Source organism: Perca fluviatilis, chromosome 6 (genome assembly GCF_010015445.1).
Source record: "Perca fluviatilis chromosome 6, GENO_Pfluv_1.0, whole genome shotgun sequence".
NCBI classification, from domain to species: Eukaryota; Metazoa; Chordata; class Actinopteri; order Perciformes; family Percidae; genus Perca; species Perca fluviatilis.
This window is the reverse complement of record NC_053117.1, coordinates 19,318,891-19,342,594: the sequence shown is the minus strand read 5'-3', so window position 1 is coordinate 19,342,594 and position 23,704 is coordinate 19,318,891. Positions and strand designations below refer to the sequence as shown.

At 42.7% G+C, this 23,704-nt stretch overlaps 1 protein-coding gene across 3 annotated transcripts in view; it reads right to left on the bottom strand.

Annotated features, from left to right (window-relative positions):
• Positions 1-23,704, bottom strand: part of emid1 (EMI domain containing 1) — a 58,592-nt gene that overhangs the window by 14,552 nt on the left and 20,336 nt on the right. The window lies entirely within an intron of this gene.

Sequence of the window (23,704 nt, the reverse complement as noted above, 5' to 3'; positions counted from 1 at the left end):
GTTGCAACTTTTGTGAGAGACAAACAGTGTGCATGCTGTGTCTTTGCCAAGCTCCTTTCCTTTTGCCTTGTTTCTTTATAGAGTATAATATCACAAAAGCCTCAGAGAGCAGAGAGTGTAAAGACAAACAATAGTTTCCTTGTGCAGAGAGAATGGGCAGTCTCGGCTTGCATTCTGTCTTGCCTTCATTTTATGAAGTGTGGGAGTTTGTGTCCATGGGTTCTGGATGTTTTGAATGGGCAGACCTTTGTGGAAATGCTAGACTGACTCTTTTGTCTGGCCTGGTCTGGCTCTGGTCGGCCCAGGTGCTCCTGATACAAACAAGAGGCTGGGTTCAGCACCTCATTAGCCACCAGGAAGCACGTCTTTCCCAGTCAGCGGCCAGCAGCCACGGTCAACGCCAAGTGCTATACTAAAAGAAGCCACGAAATAGCACCTGCAGCACCAAGTTGGAGCAAGAGGGCGGTATTCTTCTTAAACGGCCTCCCTTATTGTAACATCGGATGTAATGATCTATCTCTATCCACAGCAGACCCAGCAAAGGAAAATGAAGAGCTTATTGTCACAAAGAAAAACAAACGCTTAAGACAGGAAAGCATAACAGGTTTAGCGATTACCCAAAGAGGGAGAGAGAGGGGAAAGGATGGAGTATGAAAAGTACACAGAACACATGGTTTAAGGTAAATTGAGACCGCTTCAATAATTCCCCCTCCTCAACCTCTGTGCTCATGATTTCACTGTTTTGGGTTCTGGGTATTTCTCAGAGGAATACAAGTGTAGATGGATTTAAACCATGTAAGACCTGAGAGTGATATGCTATGGCATGCGCTCTAGATTGTAGAAAACTCTCCCACATTTTGATAACAATGGACGTGGAGAACACACACTTTGTTTTAGCTCTTCACTCGTCTGCAGCGCACTTCAGTCCGCATGGGAAGGACTGCGGAGACAAAGAGACTGAGGTGTGTGCGTACATGCACATGCCAGGGACGTTTTCTCTGGAGCTTGGCTCATGTAGATGGCTGCATTCAATTACAAAAGGGGGCTAGAGTAAAGAACATTCAAGCGCCAAGATCCCCTCACCCACACTCCAGCTATCGTATGAAGCATTAACCCGGCTTTGGCGCAAGGACAACTGTCTCCCACACACCTCTCACACACTCTCTCTATCTCTGTCTTGCAACAACAAATTTAAAATCCTGCAAGACCCCTCTTTTCTTCTGTTAACTACACTGTGTGCGCGCGTGCGTGTGTGTGTGTGTGTGTGCGTGTGCGTGTGTGTGTGTGTGCGTGTGTGTGCATGCAGGCTGAGTTTAAGGCCTGGAGAAAGAGGATGATTCGGATGCCTAGAGTGTGATCCATCGCTCTCTTGGCCAAAAATAACATCATCACAGTTAATGAATGACCCCTGACGGACGTGGATCATTGTATCCGCTCTTTGCTCTCAGTGGGCTAATTGCTAATGGGGGGGGGGGGGTGTCAAAGAAATGTGTGAATGTATTTGACCTTTTGCCCCCATGTTGCACTGGGCCCTAATCAGCGACTGAGTCAGAGCTCTTCACTAGAGAAATACCCCCACAGAGAGTTCAGCGGGCCAGAGGCTGTCCTGACATCAGCTCTGTCTAACACACACACACACACACACACACACACACACACACACACACACACACACACACACACACACACACACACACACACACACACACACAACGTGTATTCAGACGTTTATGTTATGATTGTTTATGATCAAGTACATCATTATATGCATTGCATATTGAGTATAAAGGTATCTTGAAGCAGCAGGACTGGCAGTGATAACAGCCTCTGAAAAGCAAATCAGATTTAGCAGAAAACTTATTTCAGACTGAATTATTGGAGCTCTGAAGCCATCCAAAAGTCTCTTACAGTGTTTCTAAGCATGTAGCTGGGGGCTAGGTTAGACAGGCCGATGAAACTGTTTGCCGAAATCTGAGCAATAGGTCTGCCAAGCCACACGTCGCCCGGTGGGCCCTAGATAAAACCCTGACAGGAGTTTCTCCCCTGTGTTTCCTCTGCTTCACTTCACTCGCTACTGGAATAAATGAAAAACACTAAGGTGAGTAAACCGACCACTAGCTTAAGTTTGTTGAAATATTCATTGTATAAGTCATCAATACTATGCTGGCTGTCAGACTTGTCTCCAAACAGCGTCCAGATCCAGCTGAGACAAAATGCAGTTCACATGTGGTGTTTAACGTGTCTCAAATGTGTATTGAGTTATCTTGTGTGATTATATTTCATTTCCTTGGAGAAATTGCGGAAAGATGAAAAAAGTACATATGATGAAGACTTTTTGCATACTGGATAGAACTTCAGATAAAAAAAAAAGTGATATATGACAATGCAGACAGAAAGAGAGTGAATGGTAGCTTTCCTTGGAACAGTTTGTGACTCTGACACTGACTCAGCACCAGAGATACATTTATGCCAAGTGTGAACAGGACAGAAGGGGGAAACCGCAACATTTTCGATTTGGATTTTGCAAAAGCATTAACAACCTGCTCTCACTATTATATTATTATATTATCATTATGGGAGCCTTATTTCAAAGCTATTATTATTGGCCTTTTAAAACCCACTTGAGCTCAGCTGGGGCCACCAGATTGAGTGCCAAGGGCACAGTGACCAGGACTGCAGCTGCACCTCTTGCTCTACAAACTGAGGTGTGTGTGTGTGTGTGTGTGTGTGTGTGTGTGTGTGTGTGTGCACATGTGCTCTTGTGTAGAGTTTTGCGTGAGAGAAAGTGCACGTGACACACACGCAGGCTGCATTATTACTGGGCCAAGCTCATTCCTTCAGTGATACTCTCCCAGTGAAAATAAACCAGAGCTCTCATGCTAAGAGGCCAGTTAGCCCTGCCAACCAGAGCCCTTAAACACACATCTAACAATCAGTTGTACTGACTGCCTGATCATCAAAGCTCATCACCTACTGAGGTTTATTAGTTCTTCTGCAGAAAGATTCAGCAGCTTGCACACAGACAGGCCTTTAGGAGCTTCATGAATGTACGAGTGAGGCTTTTGTCCTCTCATACTGTAAGGTCTGCAGCAGAGGGTGGACAATATAGTATAATATCAAGGTGTATCTGTACGGTTTTCTTAACTGTGTTGTCTCAAAGTTTCTGTAGGGAGATACAGTACAGGGGCTGTGAACGCAAACATCAATACACAAACACACAGCGAGCAGACACAGCAAAGTGCAAGGTCCTGATCCATCTCTGTCTGGTCGATTAGCTGAGCTCAGTGCTGCAGCATCATTAGTGACCAGATGCTGACAGCCAACCAGGGGAGGCATTTGTCTCTGTACCACCTCGGGCAGATTGAAGACTGCTGCTGCCTTTAGACACACACACACACACACACACACACACACGCAAGCAATTTCTTTTGTCTATTTTTTTTCCTTCAAAAAAAAGACCCATATGAAAAAGACCCAGCTAGGTCCATAGCTGGCTGGTGGGTTCAAACCCAGATAGACAGTGCTAACCACTGCACCTCCGTGCCGCCCCAAATTCTTGTATAATGCAACTCAAAAAATAGGTAGTAGAGAAATGACTTTTTTTCATGCAGACCTGCTACATTATTTAAAGTACAGATGTCAGGAGTTAAATATGGTAAATGAAACACTTCAGAAACAAAATACCACGAGTGAAGCTATTTAAAGTTGTGGGAGAGATATGAGCAGTTGTCTGAAAGGGAACAGATCTCACAGCTGGTTTCGTGTCAGCCACTAAAACCCATGCAAGAATCAACTATTTTTTTTATCAGGCTGTCTGATCAGAAGTAGAGGAGCACAACATTCACAGTCTCTCTTCAGAATAAGACACTATGTCTCAATGAGATTACCTGTATGAATAAAGATTAAATAAAAGAAAAAAGAAAATTCACTTTATCATTCGACCTGCGTCAGCTGAGCAAAGTGCATTACACACACGTGTTCGACCCTGATCTTGAGATGGGTCTTCTACTAAGGATACGCTGACCCATTTAAGCAGATCAGGTATCGTGATGAGACCATAATGTCATAGATCCACATTAAATACTGTTCCTTTGTCCATGTCATTATTATTTTCACAATCCGTTATATTCATTCAGTCATGCAGGCTGCCGACTAGTACCACAGCAATCCCTGTACTGTACCTCGCAGATTTTAGTCAAAAGAGAGCACTATTATATTAGAGCCAACAGGTAAATGGTATTGGGGAAGAAAAAGATGAATCTTTCACACAGGTTGCTGGGCCAATCAATCTCAGCCGGTATTAAAGTGTAAGCAGACCTATCAGCAGCTTCCACCTCCCATACAGCTGGCGGGTCTCAGTTTGGTCATCAGGGCTCGGTGCTCTGTGCAATGCAGACCTACGTCTGAACCCCAGTGTTTACTGTGCTTTCCCAGGGTCGCAGCTTTCTTTTATTAGGTGATTGACTTAAAAGGGTGGGACACACTTCATAATTTCCTTCCTTTGGAATTGCCACGCTGCCTCCCCAACCTCTCAGCCTGAGAGTGGAACAGCCCACACACTGGACAGGTCCAACTGTAATTACAGGTGAGAAGGAAGCGCTGCCTTGCCATAACAATTGGTCAGATAATTTATCCCAGAGTAAAAGGTAGGCTGAGCGAGACTGAATCCCAACCTTCACACTGTGTTTAGGTAGAAAACAAGTGCTGGTCTACATCTGCTCTGGTTTACAAGTCTAGGTTAGGTGTTGCAAAGACCTGCTGCAAATGAAACCAAGCCTCCAGGACCGTGAGGTGAGAGCGTGCAGGGTCACAGAGGTTCTCACCTCATGCACACACATCTCACCTCATCATTTAATACAGACACTTAAGTCAAGGCAGCGTGGGGCAGCACACACTCACCACACCACCCTAACCACACCCTCCACAGAGCTAGACCTCCATCGGTCACTACCAAGGGGGATAATAATTAATCACATTAAGTCTGGTTAGGGCACCTGTGGAGATGATTTATGTACTTTAAAGTCAGTAATTTTACTTTTATTCAAGTTTTTGTTGTAGTATACTTCAAAGGGAATTACATCCTATTTATTGAGTATGAATATTGTCAGCTTGTGATTTTACTTTGTGCCCTTAACAGTTAGGTAGTCAAACTACCGGTACTTTAACTAAACTAAGTGTATCTTTTACATTTTATTTTATTTTTTTAAAGATGATTTTTTGGAGCTTTAATGGCCTTTAAGAGAGGAGGGATGACATGCAGCAAAGGGCCACTGCCAAGGAGTTAGCCTACATGGGGCGCACACTGAGCTAGAGGTCGCACCTAGTAGTAGATTTTTAAGATTCAAGATTCAAAACTTTATTGTGGCATGCACAGAGAATAAGTTACAATGCATTGAAAAATTCTTAGTTTGCTATCTTTTCCGATTGACAAATGCAGAAATAAATACTAAAAAACAAAACTGTACAACAAAGGGTCTGCCGTACAGAAGACATTCTTATCCATAAGGTCCAGTTGTACAGTGCAAATCTGTACTACACTGGCTACTTTTATATAATATATATAAATAAGTAACTGCACTTTCACTTGAGTAGGATATGTCCGAAACTGACAGTAAGGTCTGCGATCAGATGCCTACTTCAGGTATTTTAACACGTGTATCAATATTCCTACCATTTTCAGGCAAAAACACATACCCACAAACAGACATACAGTACATGGTGCAGATGCCAGTTCAGTGTGATCAGTATTGTTGTTTCACTAATCTTCAGTTTGGCTCTGCTGATTCTCACATCAGTCCTTTCAGCTCCTCCAGCCCATCCAGATGTGCTCGCACACAGCCTCTAATCTTTCTCAGGAAGGAGGAGGATCTCCTGCCTTTCCGTCCCACACCGGGCTGTCTTTACCTCACCTTCCCTCTCACTCACTCTCCCCGTCTCTCTCACTCTCTCTGTTTTTCCAGCACATGCCTGTAATGATGCTGGTGGCAGTGATGGGGTCTGAAGTCTGGCTGCCCCTCCCGCCCCTTTCACAGCAGACGGTGGTGTGTAATTACAGCACAGCACTGAATGGTCTGAATGGTGGAGTGACTGCGGTCTGCTGACAGCGGTGTTTGTCTGGCCTAAAGACATGTGCTCCCATTGGCATTCTGGGACAGAAGACTGGCCTGGGTACGGACAGCTGTGGGGTAGACCTATCTGCGCAGGATGCAGCACTCACCTAACATAACCTCCCCTCACTCCCTCCTGTCAGGCTTCCTGCTTATTGTATTTTCCAGAAGGAACTACATCATGGTAGACCACAACTATCTTTCCCAGAGAGGTTTGGTCCAAACTGTCGAGAATACCTGCAAGGCACTCAAAGATACTAATTACAGGAAAATTGAGCTTTGTTTCACAATCACTCACCAGCTTTGCCTCTAATTACTGAGCAGAGCAGACCTCCACTGTTTGTTAACCACTTGTTTTGAGGTTTTAGGAGTGTGGTGGTGTTCTGACTGTCCACAACAGCAGGAGAGGCAGTTTGTGTTCAAAGAGAGAGAAAGAGAATCTGGTGTTTACACAAACCTGAGAGCATAAAAAAAACCAAGAATTTTAAGTGAATTTAAAAATAATATATCTAATTTGTTGTTGTCCCAGTAGTATCCAAAAACATAAAACCTTAAGGTTGTGGCAAAATGGAAACAATTTTCTCGATGCTAATGAAAGCAAACAATGCTGCGGTCTGTGTGAAGTGGCTAAAATCAGTGGTGGGCACATCTGTCGAATTGCAGTGTACTTTTTTGAGATAGTATGTGGTCGGGACAGGCTGCACTACAAATCCACTCTCCACTCTTTAAACATTTCCTCCACTTGAATGCAGCAGATGTCTAATAAAAGCGAGCAGCAGAGGCTGACGATCCAGCTCACACCCTTCACTTTTATTAAGAGAGACACAATAACACAGAAGCCCCGATGGAACCGGGATCCTCCCTCGTGACCCTGTCTGACCCAAATAAAAGCTGCTTTGTAAACCTTTCCTTGGCGACACCCTAGCTTTCAGTGACCTCGGTTGGCATCTTATTCAGTGATGTGCAACCCTTTCCCCCATCCATGTCTCTCCTGCGGTCACCAAGGAAACCAGCAAAAACAGGACTCAAGGGCTGCAGACCAGGACTGACTGAATGAAACCACACACTCCTCTGCTGCTGATTTAGTGTGGCAGAGAGGGGTCTGTCTTGTCTGTAACCTCTCCATATAAAACACTCCCTACACACCGCAGTAATTAAACCCCATTCCTCTCAGCCGAAACACTGCCGTAATTGGCAGACAAACACACGTGCACTTTCTCTCACGCAAAACTCTACACCAGAGCATGCACGCACGCACACACGCACACACACAAAAACACACACACACACACACACACACCTTTGTGACAAAAAAAAAAACCCATCAACATTTTGTGAAGCTGGTTTCCCTTTGAAGGATAATTCCGTTTTATTACAACTAGGGTCTTACAGACGTTTGGTCATTGTCTCTATTGGTTATGACAAAAGTAAAGACCAAAGTAATTGCGGAGATCTGAGAGCATGGCATAATTGCTATAAGTCTGATGGGGCAAGAAACACAAGCAGACAAGTTGTAAAGATGCCAAGAGTTAAACAGGATAATCTAACCCTCTTTATTTGAAGGTGAAAACACACCCCCCAAAAAAAGAGTGCGCCCAAAATGTCAGCAATAAGCCCGCTACAAGACTTAACAGAGAGGAATATGGTTAGCAACTGTAATGTAATCGCTGAGTGTCAAATTGTAATCTCTTACAGTTTTTCAACACACTAAAATGACATGCATAGCACAATTATTTAAACTGACACACAGAGAGCAAAACCCCTTCTCAAGTCTCCAAAAGTCTAAACACATTTTCTGCTTCACACACATTTTGCAATTCAAAATGGCACTTTTTTAATGCACTGAACACAGTTCTCTGCATAAGACACAACAATCTGACATAATGTCACATGTTTGCCATTTCAAAATACTGCCATTAAAAATGACACTACATGAGCTAATTGGCCAATATATGTGCCACCTGGCCAAACACCTCAATGCTTAATTGTTACCACTTCAATCAGGAAGTAAGCACAATGAAAAGACCACAGGTGAGCAATCTAAAAAATAAAAAAATGAATGTTTCAATAGCATATGTGTGTATCTGCAAATATGTGTGCATGTGAACAATCTGAAGAATTTTCTACAGTTTGAACTATTTTAGTATTATGGCAAAGCATACTAAAGATGAGAGTGCTCTTCATTATGCCCAACAGTGTGTAGTTGGTTAGACAAAAATCTGGTAATATGAATGAAGTGTGTGCCATTTGGCATTTGGTTGCAGTGCTTCATTTTGCAGGATATATGAGGTATTTCGCAGTTTGGGTGTGTGGTTTGGTGAATTGTTTTAAGTATTTTGATGAAACCAGCCTAGTTTGCAAAATTGTGTTTCAGCAATTGGAAAAAACTCTAATAGTTACGAAAAAAAACTTAATGTTAACTTCAAGTACCAAGTTTCCAAGTACGGCATTATTGGAGGATCAAAAATATCCAAACAGTAGCTTGCAACGACTAAGCAATATAAATATGTCGACTTGACCAACAGCAATAGGAACAGCAGTGGAGAAGTAGCTGCTCTCTGCAAAAAAAACACTGCTGAATTCCTGGCCAGCAGACCCTTTACTCTGACCCTCTCCATTACCATACAGAGGTTGACAAGCGCTCCAGCTCTCTGCCCACATCTGCAGCCAAGCAGAGCGCAGGCCAATCCACAAACCTCAGCTAAACATCCTGCCCCATGTCCTCTGCTATACACACACTCAGCGCTGGGTTAGTGAATCCTTTGCCCTGAGTGTTTGAAGGACACATCCAGTCAAACACACAGTTTATTTATCCAAGGTTGGTCTGAATGCTCACTTATTACAGCTTAGAGGCCTGTTGCCACATAAGCCAAGTGTAATTTCCCTCCTGTGGTATGATTTGTGTGCGAGTACACATGAGAGCAAGCCTAGTTAAGAAAAAGGTTTCAATAACCTATATTTTTCCTTAGCCACCCATGTAAACAATAAAAACAATCAAGTCCCCTCTGACAACTGTGCAGCTGGAGTCATGACAACCAAACACAAAAAGCTTGTGCTAGTGACTGCACTCGTCCATCCAGAGCCAAGACATGTCTGCCAGATTGTAGCCATTCCAACTCCGTTTAGGACGATATTCTGCTTCAATAGCAAACCATAAACGTGCCTCTCTCTGCAGGGATATAAATGAACTGAGAGCAGCAGACATGTGTGGTAAGAAGTAGGCCAAAATCTTTCTTCACTATTGTTTCAATTTTCCTCATGATTCAGCTTCTCTCAGAGAGCATTGTCCATTTCCTCCACCATAACAAATCATTTGATTTGATTTGTTTCCTTTGGGACATCTCATATAACATCCTAATCTCCATTTTGCCTTCATAAGTTTGGATCATTTTACTGTGGAGGTATTCGGCCCCACTCTGAGGTTTGTCAGGGTGAAAAATGTTAGACGTAATATGCTGAAATAGCTAAAAACCACTGTTTCAACACATACTCTTAAATGGGACAGAGGCAGAGGAGTCAGTGAGAAGAAATTTTATTTGCAAAATCTTCTCATCAGATATTCCCTTCGTCATTGTAATTATGCTTGACAGCCAATATAAACATCTGTAGAAACATAAACGGTTGAGTAAAAACCCCTCTATCTGAGATTCAAGAATGACCTGTTTATTGCATTTTTAACTGGTGTTAAAATGGATTGTGTAAAATGATAAACTATAATTGGATTTGAAATGGTTTCAGAAACCCAATGGAGAAATAAAATGATCTCAATTGAACCATATAACCCCTTTAATGCTATAACAACCATGAAACACACCAGAATGTAAGGCCTCAGCATGCTTCAAACAAAGTATTTAGTGTAGCGGTATCTATTTTTTCATACCTTCTTGACATTTCACCAGGGAGTTCGGTATACAACGGTATTTGTGTAAAATGAAAAAGTGCACATGCATCAGTTTAATAGAAATAGGAGAGTCGCATTTTTGACGGTACTGTTGAAATTTCAAAATAATAAATATATATATATATATATTCCTGGTATATCAAAATACCGTCTGTGGGAGACGTAAGTTTTCTCACTATTCAACTAGTCTGGCTTACCGGATTTACAGTGTGGGTATAAACCGACATCTGGCGCGTGAGTCAGGCATTCTCCCCCCCTTCTGCTATCTCCGCTATCTATTTTGCAAGTCCCCCCCCACCCATACCAGAATGTTAACTCGTGCAGCCAGGCCGTACTCCATCGCCGACACAGCCCTGTGGAGATAGGTCTGGCAATGCATGACTACTATTCCACAGATCAACAGTTTGGTGGCGGTAATGCACCAGGAAACTAGTTAAAGCATACTAAGCTCTTTATGGTTCCTAGGTTGCTCCAGTGTATCACTACAGAGACACTGTACCTTATCTGCACTTTGAGCATTCAGGGTTCATAATAGGTTCCCTGACAGCAGATACGTTCATGCATTAAAGGAAAGCAGACATGGAAGTCTGGCTGAAGTCTGTGTGTGTCCAACATGCTGCATGTTTGGACCATGGCTGAGTCACATACAGTCCAATACTGCAGACACAGGCCTGACTCCACAGCAGGGTCTCAAAGCCCCTGATTTAGACGGCTCACATTCTCTCCTCAAATAAAAACTTCACTTAGGCAGCTACCAAGAATATTCTTAGGTAAGAGAGCAGAAGAAATCATATATGAGATACACATCTTTTCCATTAGATAAAATCCACCTACTGATGCCCTAACGACAAATAGTCAAATATGGGTGAGCTCTCAAAACAGTGGCACAGCGCCAGGACCAACATCACTCCCTCCACACTCCAGGTTCAGTGTAAGATTGATGAGTCTGCTGCACACTGCTGCCTCATTGTCATCACCATCAACCTAATGTCAAATCTGAGCATCACTCTTTACATCATTATACATTTCTGTGCAACTGTGCACCTGTTAAAACACACAGACACACGGGACTGAGACTGATCACGATACTGTGCCTCTGTGACATGAGTTTGAATAACACAGCCATCCACCGGATACTACTGCATCCCTCCTCTCAGTACGCAGACAGACCGGGCCTCCACACTACTCGTGGACACATGTAATCCTACTGCTGCAGAAAATGAAACTGTAATTAAAAGGCAGCAGTTTCGCATTTTTCGGCTCTCAGCTTTCTCCTTCGAGGATCCAAAGAGTTTTGGTGTGATCAAACCAAATGGTGATCTGCTGCTGTTGATTTCTGGGTTACAGATGTTTATAAAGCTGCTTCAGTTTCCAGACTGACAAATGAACAGACTATTAGTTATTATTACTACTAGTTATTAAATCACTGAGGAAATAGGGATTAACCTCAGACATAACGCAAACTAGACAATGTTCCGTAATATCTTTGTTCCTCATTATAAGCATTTTGCTTGTATTGTATTGCCAGGGTTATAATTCAATAACATTATAATTTATCGGCTCTCAGTTAATTTGCCTTGTCAATGGATAATTGTGATATTGTGAAGTGTCTTTATATTTGTGGTACTGTCTGTATATTGATTTTGGAAAATAGTCTCATTAACATCTTATATATTTCCTTTTTTGGTATCGCCAAGCCTAAATTTGGAAGCAACTTTCAAAATTTTTTTTTTGGACCAGTGCACCCTGAGCCTTGGCACAAATATTTTTGGTTTCTGTGGAGCTCCCATTGCTTTGAAAACTCACATAAGCCTAAAGTATCAAAGAGCGTATTGCCAAACCTCTATTATGCTGCTAATTAGCCTTCAACCTATCAATATGTCCTGGCTTTCTGGCAGCTTTAGCATAGTCTTCTTGAGGTTTTGAGATTATTTTGTCTAACCCCTGTATGCATGCAGAATTTGCATACATATGCATGCACACACTAAAAACCCACACGTATATGCTCACACAGAGTGAGTGGAGTAAATGACTGTATGAAGCCGAGTTCCTCTCAGTCTAATCCCTGAGTGAATGGTGTGCTGTGTGCCAGGCATTCCTCTGTGTCTTTCTAAGGCTTTTTGGGGATTAGACCCCACTTACTTCCAGGGGCCGCAGGGTGGGATCAAAGCTGATTGGGCTTTTTGGGTTCAGGGTGGTAGCGTGTGTAACAGAGAGCCTCTACTCAGGTAGACTCGCAGGGTAGGGAACTGGAGAACATGACACCACGGCCTAGACGTGAGACAGCGACACAGGTCGCACACACCTGGTGGAGGTCAACCCTGTGCTAATCCAATACAGCGCTAACTGGCACTGTGCTGATTGATGGCTGGCCTGCAGGAGTTAAGGCTTTAACTCCGGCAATAATCCAGGTATGCCGGACCTCGGCTCACTGAGGTTACCCAAACACAAATCACAAAACGAAGGAGATTTGAATCATGGCTCTGTTCAGTCATGGGTACAGTTTACACAGTATAAGGAGACTTTTACGATGAAGACATTTACGATGAAGACAAATGAGAATGTATGTGAAAGACTATGCAACAATCTGGACCTCTTTCTCCCGATCACTCACACTGCACCGCAGGCTTAAGACAGACAATTTACATCCAGCTAAACAGAAGACAGACAAAACAAACATGATAACTGATACGTAGTGACCTCAGAACACCTCAACAGATCCAGCCAGCGCCTGACCTTTACCCTGGCAGAAAAAACTTTATAATCCATTTAAGACAACAAAGAGGAGAGTGGAGGAAGTCTTTATCGTGACACTACAATGTGTAAAGGTTTTGAATTACCAAAATAGTCCACATCAGGACAAATACACATAGATGGCAAAGAGTTTCTGTCAGAGATTAACAAGGCTAACATAGCGAGACAATCTGGCCACACTGGAAATAAACAGAGTATATCCTCAAATAAACTCAGATATTAACAGGAAATTAGTGTGTCTGTGCATTTGCAGTATTCAGGGAGAAAACCCACACCAAGAGCATACAGTGCATGCAGTGGACGGCTGGAATTACTGGATGTAATAATTTCAAAGACTAAGCCATGTATAGCCAGAGCTATCTGCGTCATCTTAATCCTGATGACAAACACTTTTTTTCTATACAGCTTGTTTTGGAAATAAACAAAATGACCATCAAAGGATTTCAGCACCCTGCAGATAAGCATAATCATGACAGGCATGGTCTAGCAAAGTTGATTGCACACCACTTAAGCTGCAGTAGGATATCTCTGCTCTTCTTCAAACCCAGCGACGACACCTCAGGTCTGGCCAGTGTTACTACAACATGTGGTTCGGTCTCATGTCTGCTTCCTCTGACAGATGGAAATCGTTTGTGTTTTGCACCATTGGAGATAATTATGCATGCTCTGTGGGCTCTACAAAGGGATGATAAGATAAAGAGGGCCAGCGCAGAGCTGAACAATACAAGGGACAAAAATACAGACCCTGGGGATATAGCGGGTGTTTTTCTACAACACAGTCTCCAGATCAGGGTCCTGGAGTGTTTGGGCATGGGGGCAAAAGAAAAGAAATGAAAGAAAAGGAGGGGCAGTGTGTTGTCTATATCAACGATGTCACCTGTATGTGTGAATTATGTTGAGTGGGAATTTCTGGCACAACTTCACCTGCTTTCAAGGTGCTTGCAGAAGAGAAATAGTCTGAAAAGGCCAAAACCCTGTTTCTTTTCCAACAGGGTCATCATACAACAAACATTTAAATAGACAGAGCATAAAAGAAATAATTCAAAAAACTAAATTGGTCCATAAACATGAGAAGTGCAACTACCGGGAGGTATCCAAGCTGGTACAGAGGAGGTATTTTCCTAAAAAGTGTCTCTCCTGCCTGGCATACTAAGAAAACATATTAATTGAAAGTTAAACATTTACAGTATATACTTCAAGTGTTGCTGGAGTTTTGTGTGTGTGAATTAAGTTTTCATTAAAAAATGTGTAAGACATGGAAAATCAAAATGACATTCGCGAACATTTTTTAAATATAAGCACTGCTGCTTAATACATATATAACCATAATCCATGACTAACTAACCCCAAATTCTACCATTAAATACATACAGCAACTACTGATAATGTAAAATTTAGGGTAAAGAAATGAGCTCAAAGATTAAAATCAACAGTGTTTTATTTATTTATGCTTCAAAGATTTATTAACTGTAACTGTACGAGTTGCAGTGTAGATGTAAAGATTTTTGTTTTTTTGACTAACGCACACCAGCGGGGGCCTCTGGATGATTCAGTCAAGAAAAGCTCTCAGCGATGCACTCTTCCTCCTTCAATGTTATTTTATGTCCAACTCTTTCTCTCTGTCTCAATGTGCCAAGGCACAGATGCTGCCGGGTGATGGAGTGCTCCGGTGTTAATCTGACGAAAGACTGTCACACAGGAACTCTCCGACAGTTTGTAAGTGCACTGCGATTTACTGCCTCTGCTACAGATTACTCAGAGAGAGAAATGAGAAAACTGCCATGAAAAATGGAAAAGGACTGAAGATAAGAGGGGAGAAGAAAAAAAGAAGATAGAGGGATGAAGATGGGATGCTTCTATTCACACACCAGAATGAGGGTCTTATCTCTGAAAAGCACTTCAACACAACATGCCCACAGACAGAGCTGACTGTGTGAAGACATGCACACAAGGATGAAAGAGGAGAGGCTGCCATGCAGGGGAGTGGAAGCAGATTACAGGATTAGAGGAAACACAGATCAAAACATAGCTGAACTACCACTGCCTGTACAGTAGAGAGAAACAAAAGGGCCAAACGAGAAGCGAACAACGACGAGCCATCCATCATGCCGCTCCTGTCAGCTAATAAAACAGACTGTGTGATCACAGTTTCAGGTCAACAGGGGTCGACTGACCCCGCGGGGCTCCAGCAGGGGCTGACGTGGTGGATGCTGCCCTTATCTCAGCAATGCATTACAAAGGAACACAAGCTCCCCTTCAAACTCCTCCCCGCTGGCATTCACAACGTTTTTCAACAACAGCCTCCCCTACACTCCCTCGCACCCACACTGTGAGAAACTGCTGACCGAGCAAAAGAACAAACTTCAAGACAAACACCACAGTAGACACTTAGTAACATTGATCTATACTGTAGTAGGGCTGCAAATAATTCTTTTTCATGATTGACTAATCAATTCGTTGTTTGGTCTATGAAATGAAAATCCATCAGAAGTTTCACATTGCTTGTTTTGTCTGATCAACAGTCCAAAACTCAAAAGTTATTCACTTTGCTGTCAGAGAAATCTAAGAGAAAACACAAATATTAAAATAAGAGAGGCCAATTTTTCAAATGGTTGTTTTGACCAACCAAAAGTTCAAAAATCAAAAATATTGAATGTATGATTCTATTAAACAAAGGAAAGCAGCAAGTCCTCACATTTGAGAGGCTGTAACCACGTTTGGAATTTCTTCTTAATAAATTGTAACAGATTAATCATCAACTTTTATTCATTAATTCTGGTCGATCAATTCAGTAACTAATCAACTAACCGCTTGAGCACCACGAGAAAAACTCATGGATGGACGCATATTTACAAAATTACAGAAACTTCCTATTAGAGGTCTATAACTACCAGTGTTGGGGAGTAACGGAATACATGTGTATATTACGCCGGTAGGCTACACGTATTCAGAATACAAATTATGAGTAACTGTATTTAGAATACAGTGACATTGTTGAAATCAATGGATTACATGTCGATACTTCTGTTTCACAAGTTTATTCACTCTCTAAATAAATTAAGGCACTATGCATTTCCCAGAAGCCCCAATATGAAAACGAAAAAATTAGCTATTTGCGTGATCAGTCACAATAGAGTCGGAACTGGCACAACAGAGCCAGGGCAGGAATGCGTTTCTATCATGGAAATTCAAACAGCATTTCACATTAAAGAAAGAACAGGGAGAACGAAATATAACTGTGCAGTGCAACCTCTGCTTGCCAGCAACCAACCTCCTTTTAGCGTCCGAATCCCTCCATCTCGCACCTGAAGAAGCATCTTAAAGTAAGTTATTTTTTTTAATTAGCCAGGGGTAGTCGTTTGCTGTAGTTTTACTGGTCACCTTGCTATTTTATAGTTGACGTGTGACTTTACATTCTCCTATGTGCTGATTTACTATAGCTCCAGAGCCGTTGACAGACTTACTAGCCCCGTTTGACATGCTAGCTAACGTTAGCTAAAATTAGCTCCTGGTAGCTTAGACTGAGGTTAGATTTTTGTAGTATGCAGGTCGGGACTACAAATACAAAAATCTATCTGTTTGTTCAGGTACACATTCAGCTAGTTGCAACAGAAGAACACCAGAGTAGGCCTGTTTAGTAAGCTGTTTGTGATGGCCGCATTCCTACACTTATAAAATGCAATTCAATGTGGAAGTAATCCAAGTATTCAGAATACGTTACTCAGATTGAGTAACGTAACATAATACGTTACAAATTACATTTGTGGGCATGTATTCTGTAACGGAATACGTTTTGAAAGTATCCTTCCCGACACTGATAACTACTAGTGTAAGAAAACATGATACAGATGTAGCTAGCACGCAAACAATGGTAGTAGATCCGAGATCCCTGATTTTGGGAAGCACATGCAGGTCAAACAAAAAGTCTTGAATAGGGCCTACGACTAAAAGGATGTTTAGGTGTTCACATCGTCAGTGAACTACATGAGTAGACTGAATAAAATTATTAACTTGATTATGATACATGTGTAATTACACTGCAATACAGTAATCATCAGCACAGTATTAATCATCGTAGTACATTACTTTGTTATTGCCACAACTATATCATCATAACAGCAATATAAAAGTCATTTAGAGCTGAGTGGTCATATTGAGTCAGTCAGTGAGGTGAAGATAAAGTTTCCTTATCAAGTTTCAGAAAGGGGAGAAGTCATACTAGGTCTGTCAGAGACTCATGATGTACAGAGTCTTTTATGGCTTTCAAATTCTAAATCACGTACAGACGAGACCCCCCATAGTCAGCGTGGTGTGATTTATCAGAGTGGTCCCGGTCACAGCAGCCATGGCGACGTGCCGAGCTCCCAGCTCCAGAGATTAACACTCCTCGGTCTATCGGGAGAGAAGCGCTCTGACACATATATACAGGGGGAAAACATCTGGTCGGTCTGTCTGTGTGTATGTATGTTTGCAGTGTCTGTCAGTCTAGCGTGTAAATGTATGTGTGTGTGTGTAGTGAACATGATTGAGTATCCCTCTCTGTCCGCCCCTCTTCATCACTGATGTATCTGCAGGTCTTGGCTGACGATGACCGGATCTCTCCAGGCATTCGGTGCTGCAGTAAAAATGGGTGGATGTGTCCCACTGTCTGACTCCAAGCCCAAAAATGTATATCAAGCTGTGACACTGGAAGATATGGAGAGAGTGTCTGTGCTCCTTCATCTCCTTCATCTGCTCCTCTCACAGTAGTAGAACACAGACAGGTTAAAGTACAAAGCAGCTGCTTATTAAAGATTTCAAGACACAGCGGTCAGCCAAAAACCATCACCGGCACCTCTCGTGAGCTCTTAATCCTCTTACTCAACCTCCATCCTCTGCTGTTTATCGTGTTTTAATTGATTCATAAAAGTCACTATTGAGAGATTAAGTTTCTACATTCACACACAAAACATGAAAGCTAACTGCTGACTTAGACTAAGGGCGGTTTCTGTTTTATCTGCAGTGTTAAACTATGTTTGAAAGCTGTTAAAATAACAAGTGGCAATTTAGGGCAAACCAACCTTTAAAACTCATTATACACCCATCTACATAAAACTATATACCAGACCATTTTAAAAAAGTATTTCAGTTTAAAGCTTCTGAATTAAACATGACATCACTCGGCAGTGAGTTGACCAGACTCAACTTGAGTGGAAAATAAAGTAGTTTTATGCTGTTTTAGCACTTCTTAGTTCTCCTCTCGGTTTCTGTAAGGGTATGAGGGTGAAAACTCGAGTGCAAAGATCCATCATAATTCATACACATACACAGCGGTCGACCCTCAGGGCTGATTTCATTGTGACAGAGTTCAGTGAGAACCTTTGTATCTGTGCCCAGGCTGAGTCATGCAGACTACACTTCTGTGTCTCCCAGAGCTTTGTACAACCGCTGACCTTATTCACACGGTGGTCGGAGTGCTGGCGAGATAGGTGTGTAGTATTCAGGAGACTTTTAAAGGGTCCAACAAGTTCTCTAACTACCTTTTCTAACTACCTGCCTTTCAACACGACCAATTGGAGCGCTTCATGCTACAAATAGTCTATATCAACGATGTTCCACTTCTGGGATTGTTCAGGTGCCGCCGGAAATTCCGCTGGATGTCCCTCTTTTTAGGCCGGATGTCCCACACCTTCCATTTTCTTTGCGTTGGCATTTTTAACTCCGGTCGATTTATGAGGACTATGGTTAACTGCTCCTCAGATCCCTGCAGGGTAAATCGAGACAGCTAGCTAGACTATCTGTCCAATCTGAGTTTTCTGTTGCACGACTAAACCAACTTTTGAATGTACACGTGTTACACCAAAACAAGTTCCTTCCCCAGGCTATTTTGCAGAGGCGCCATCTTTGTGTCCGGGGCTTAACGTTGCCCAAGATGATTGTGATTGGTTTAAAAGAAATGCCAATAAACCAGAGCACATTTTTCTCCCATCCCCGAATGCTGTGTGGACTAGCCAGACCCTGCTCCGCAGCGCTGTGGAGAATGGTCTGGCAATGCGAGACTATGCTACAAATTACTGTTGCCATGGCATGAACCTGGTCTTTGAAAATGGTCACACTATCCTTGGCCAATAAGCGCCCCAAAAGTCCCTTTTACTGCAGTCAGCTGTGCCACATTATGCCATTCCATTTCAACACCTAAACTTTTCATCAACAATTCTACCCCAACTTCCATTCAAACAACATCAGCATCAGAGTCAAACTGCTGACTGTTGCCATCCACTCTCCTGCTGCACAGCCTCTCAGATCGATCCTTTAGGAACTTCCAGAGAGGAGGGCGGCTGCTTGCTGCTGACAGAAGCTGCAACGGTTATGACTGAAAACCTGCTGAAAAACTCAGCTGCACTTCTGGAACAAAAAGTAAACTGGCGGTAGCTCGGGCTAAGGTTTCTGCACTGTCAGGTGCAGCTAGGGGAAAGGAATTCCAGCTTGGCGGAAAAGAGCTGCTCTGATGGATGAATGATCCTGAGCAGTGTTTGTAATTCATCTCCCAGCATGCCCTCTCCGGTCCCTATGCAGATCAGGGAGTGTGTGAGGCTTCCATCAAAATTAGACATCCACAGAGAAAGTATTAGTCTGTCGGTGAGACTTAACTGTCACTCTTAATGAGCCCTGGAATCTCTTTTTTTCTGGCAGGTATTCAGGCTGGCTACAGTTTTCAGTCTCACAGTGTAGATGAAAAGAAAACAGAGGAACAAAGGGCAATAAGACCACAACAACATAACACCAAGCCCACTCAATTCTCCTTGCCTATCTCAGTCAGTCATCTTCCTAGATGTTAAGAAACTTGTACAGCACTTTTTTCAGCTTTAATCATTCTTTTGATTCACTGATGTTCAGGCGCTAAAAGAGACACATTGTACTCCCTTAGCATGACCAGCTCACAACATACAGCTCTGAAGCGTCTCAGGAATTTAAGACTGACACAGAATGAGTATGTCAAGAAATTCCCTGTGATAGTCTTGATACGCCACTTAAGGAACAATACTTGCTATTATTCTGCAGGAAAGCACAAACCCTTCACCCCTCAATTCCCTGTCCTTTCACCCTTTGGCGTCCCTATGGCTATCCACCCACACCCAGGGGGTAGCGGTGCATGGACTGTAAGACAGAGCACACAAAGACAAGGGAGCCTCAAATCTAATTTTACTTCTAAAGTTCAGTTACATTATGAAAAGATAAATGACCTAAAAGGAAGATTGCGGTTATGGCTCGCAGAGAAAGTATGAATGATACTCATCATCGTTATTACTTCAGCCTGTTCTGTGTCCTTTTACAGTAACCTGAACAAGCCTTTTCCAGTAAAAAAACAACAAAAAAACATTTCCCCTTCTCTCCATGTCTCTTATAATATTTCCCTTTGTCTGGCTTAACACAACAGTGCAATCCCATTTGTGTCAGCTTGTGACAACAAGAAAGGAGGAAAACACATCCTCTTCTTTGCTCTCGCTCGCTTTGTCTTCTCTACCTGGCAGCACAAAAAACGTGTCCCATTGGAGCCGTGCCACCCTTTCACTAGTACAGCCATTGTTGTTTTACACACTCATCTCTTTCTGCATCTAGGAGAAAGGGAATAGATTGTACCCCCCTCTGAGCGAGGCCAGAGGGAAAAGAGAGCCGAGCTCGGACTCTCAGGACAAACTGTAATTCTCCACTTTGTCTCCGAGACGAGAACCCATCTGGCCGCAGATTTAGTAACTCTGCTTCAATAGGGCTCTGTTTACTCGAGTAGCTAGGTTTACACAGGCAAAGTGAAGGGTTCATATGAAACGCATTAACTCAGAATAATCCTTTTGGTCTTTTGTAAATAGGATGTAATGATGGGGGATGTCCAAAGAGGGTAACCACTTTAAAAAGGCTCAGAGAGGCCAATTTGTGTGCAGGCAGTGGTTCAGTGGTACCAGATCCTCTGAACTATACAACTGTGGTTTCTGAAATATCGGTATCAACATTTACCTCATTTCAGATTAATATTAAGTCAAGGATTCAGTCAATATAGAGAAAAACTACATATAAGTAACCACTGTGAGCATCCAAAGAATGTTCACAGTGAAACTAAACCGTCTACTTTCCCTCCTCATTTTCTTTAGTCCTGTAATGTGTAGAATGAGAAGCATATGTCATTTAGTGGATGTTTTTATCCAAACTACCTTACAGTCTCAGGCATGCCCACATTCAGCCCCAATGATACTTGAACCTCTAAAGCCAGATTTATTGTTCACTGTTAAAGGGTTAAAGAGAAGTGTAGCCTATGTAGCTATGACGAAGCTAACATGCCTTTTCCCTAGAGGGCTGCAACTAACAATCACTTCCATTGATTACTATGCAGATTTTGTTTTTAATTAATCCATTAAAGCTCCCATATTGTACAAAATGATACTTCTGTCTTTTTTGATTATCAAGCAGGTCAATGTGCTATATAAATACTGTGAAATTATCAAAACACTCAATCCACACAGCCTGCATTAAGAAACGGTGCCTTTAAACGAGCAGTCAGGACTTCCGTACGATTGTGATGTCACAACTATACTATACTATACTATATATATATATAGATATATAGATAGATAGATAGATAGATAGATAGATAGATAGATAGATAGATAGATAGAAAGTGCTGTTATAGTCATTCCCTGGCTGCAATGATGGTGCAGAGACTCTGTGAGCGCAGATGCGGAAGACCTGGAAGCGGACCGGAACAACAGACCAAAAGCCAAAAATATATATCGATTTACTACAATATAAGACAATGAAAAACAGCAAATCCTCATATTTGAGAAGCTGGAACTGGGGAATGTTTGGTAGTTTTGCCTTAAAATGTGCTTAAATGATTAATTGAGATTGCTGATAGTTAGGACAACATGAAGCAAATCGATGAAAGGCTCAGTAATCTTTGTCTCCTCAGTAACACAAACCTAGCGTTCATTTCTACGAACAAGCAAATATTTCTGCGAACATTTTGCTTGCTATGATCGTCGCTCACTATCACAGTGAATGAATTACAGTACACAATTACAGTAGAGACTATAATTAAAGCACAACATGATCTGATAATGTCTGATCTGTCTAGTGTTGCCAAATCATAAATCAGTTCTTATGCCGGAGGCCCCTGCAGCAACACAGTACAAACGAAACCACTTTAACATGCAAACACATTGCATGTTTTGGCTATTTAGAGTGATTCGATGATTGTCTTAGGCCGGTTACACACTGCACGCGTCTCGCGAGCGTGGCGTTTCTGTTGCGTCTCAGCTGCGTGTATTTTTCTGTGTCCTACATACCAGAAGCGTGTCTGACGCGGCGCTGCTCCTGCTGCTAGGTACAGGGAAGGCTGATCTCGGGACATAGTGCCGACAGATTCAAACTCTGAAAAATGGGTAAGTGGGCTGTCTGAACAACTTTGTGTAGCTGTAAAGAGCCTATATAGCCTATCTGATGTTGGACCGTCACTCAGAACACACACTACGTTGTTATCGTAGCCTAGCCTACCATTTATATATAGCCTACTGATTTGATTAAAGCAAGACAACGTCGGCAGTATTGACTGCAAAATATGTTACAGAATATTTCGTTCTGTATGACAGGTGTAATATTTGAAAATATTTTGTATTACATTTATATTTACATTGATGTCAAAACCTAGACTTTCAAACATCAATATGTCATTTATTAATATGTATTTGTGTCTAAATGACATAAAAACATATTTTCCTATTCTATTTTGCCTGGAAACGCTTCCAACACGCTTGCGTCTCGCGTGAAAAATAGGCGTCGGTTCTATTTCTAGCAGGCACGCGTCTCAGGCGCGTCTCGAGCCGCGCCTGAGACGCGCGTCTCACGCCGGCAGTGTGTAAGCTCTAACCTGTTAACAGGGGAGCCGAAATATAAACGGACACGCCACGCAGCTGACACGCTCGCGCGACGCTTCCAGTGTGTAACCGGCCTTATCTGGCTGAGATCCAGACATGGTCTCATTGGGCCACATGTGGAATAAGCAGAAATAAAAGGTCCATGACATCATCCTCTGTTCCTCAACAGGCAATGATAACAGCTGGCAGAGCAGATAGAGCTCAAACGCTGCACAGTAGCAGTGATTTACTGCCCTGTCAGTCTGTCATAAGGCGCAACTGATATTCAGTGTGTATGTGCACAGATACAGAGAGAGACAGTGAGCGTGTGTCTGTGTGCTGTATAAAGTTTATTGATTACAGCGAGTCAGCAAGCTTTTTTTTCATGGCTGTGTGGCCTGTCATCTGTGGTGTAAAAATAAAATGTTTAATACAGCCCGAGTCGCATGTCAGTCTGTACATACAAACTTGATATATGTCTGTGCTTGTGGGAGCAGGTGTTTTTAAACATCCTTGCGAGTGTGCAAGTGATTGTTTGCTGTCAGGCTCCGGCTGTGAGTGCAGTATGAATGAGCGAGAGGGCCATAAACACCTGAGGAAGCAGGAACACACAGACACCCTCTCTGGACTGTATTTATGGCCGTGACTGAGGCGGGGGAGGGGAGAGTCGTCATGCACAGCTCAGCTATGGCTGTGGCGAGACTCCAACCAAAACAACGGGGCTGTTAAAGCCCCCCTGGATGAGCCCCAGGGGGCAGCGGAGTGGATGGAATGCAGGCCTGGGTTTAGAGGTTCAGGGGTACGTCCTGTTGTTAATGAGCTCACCCCGCTGGGCCTCTCTGGCTCTGAGCCCCTGATACTGCCTCACCAGCACACTGCCACAACCTCTTCCTGGACTGGTCCTGGACCACTGAAGCAAACCACACTTCCTGAACAGTGTGAATATCACTCTGTGCCCCTGAGATGATCCCGACAAGATGTGTGTCTCCAAGTGAACAAAAAAGTGCCGTCTGTGCAGTGCTGTAGAATGAACAAGCCTTAATGCGTGTGCAGGTCCA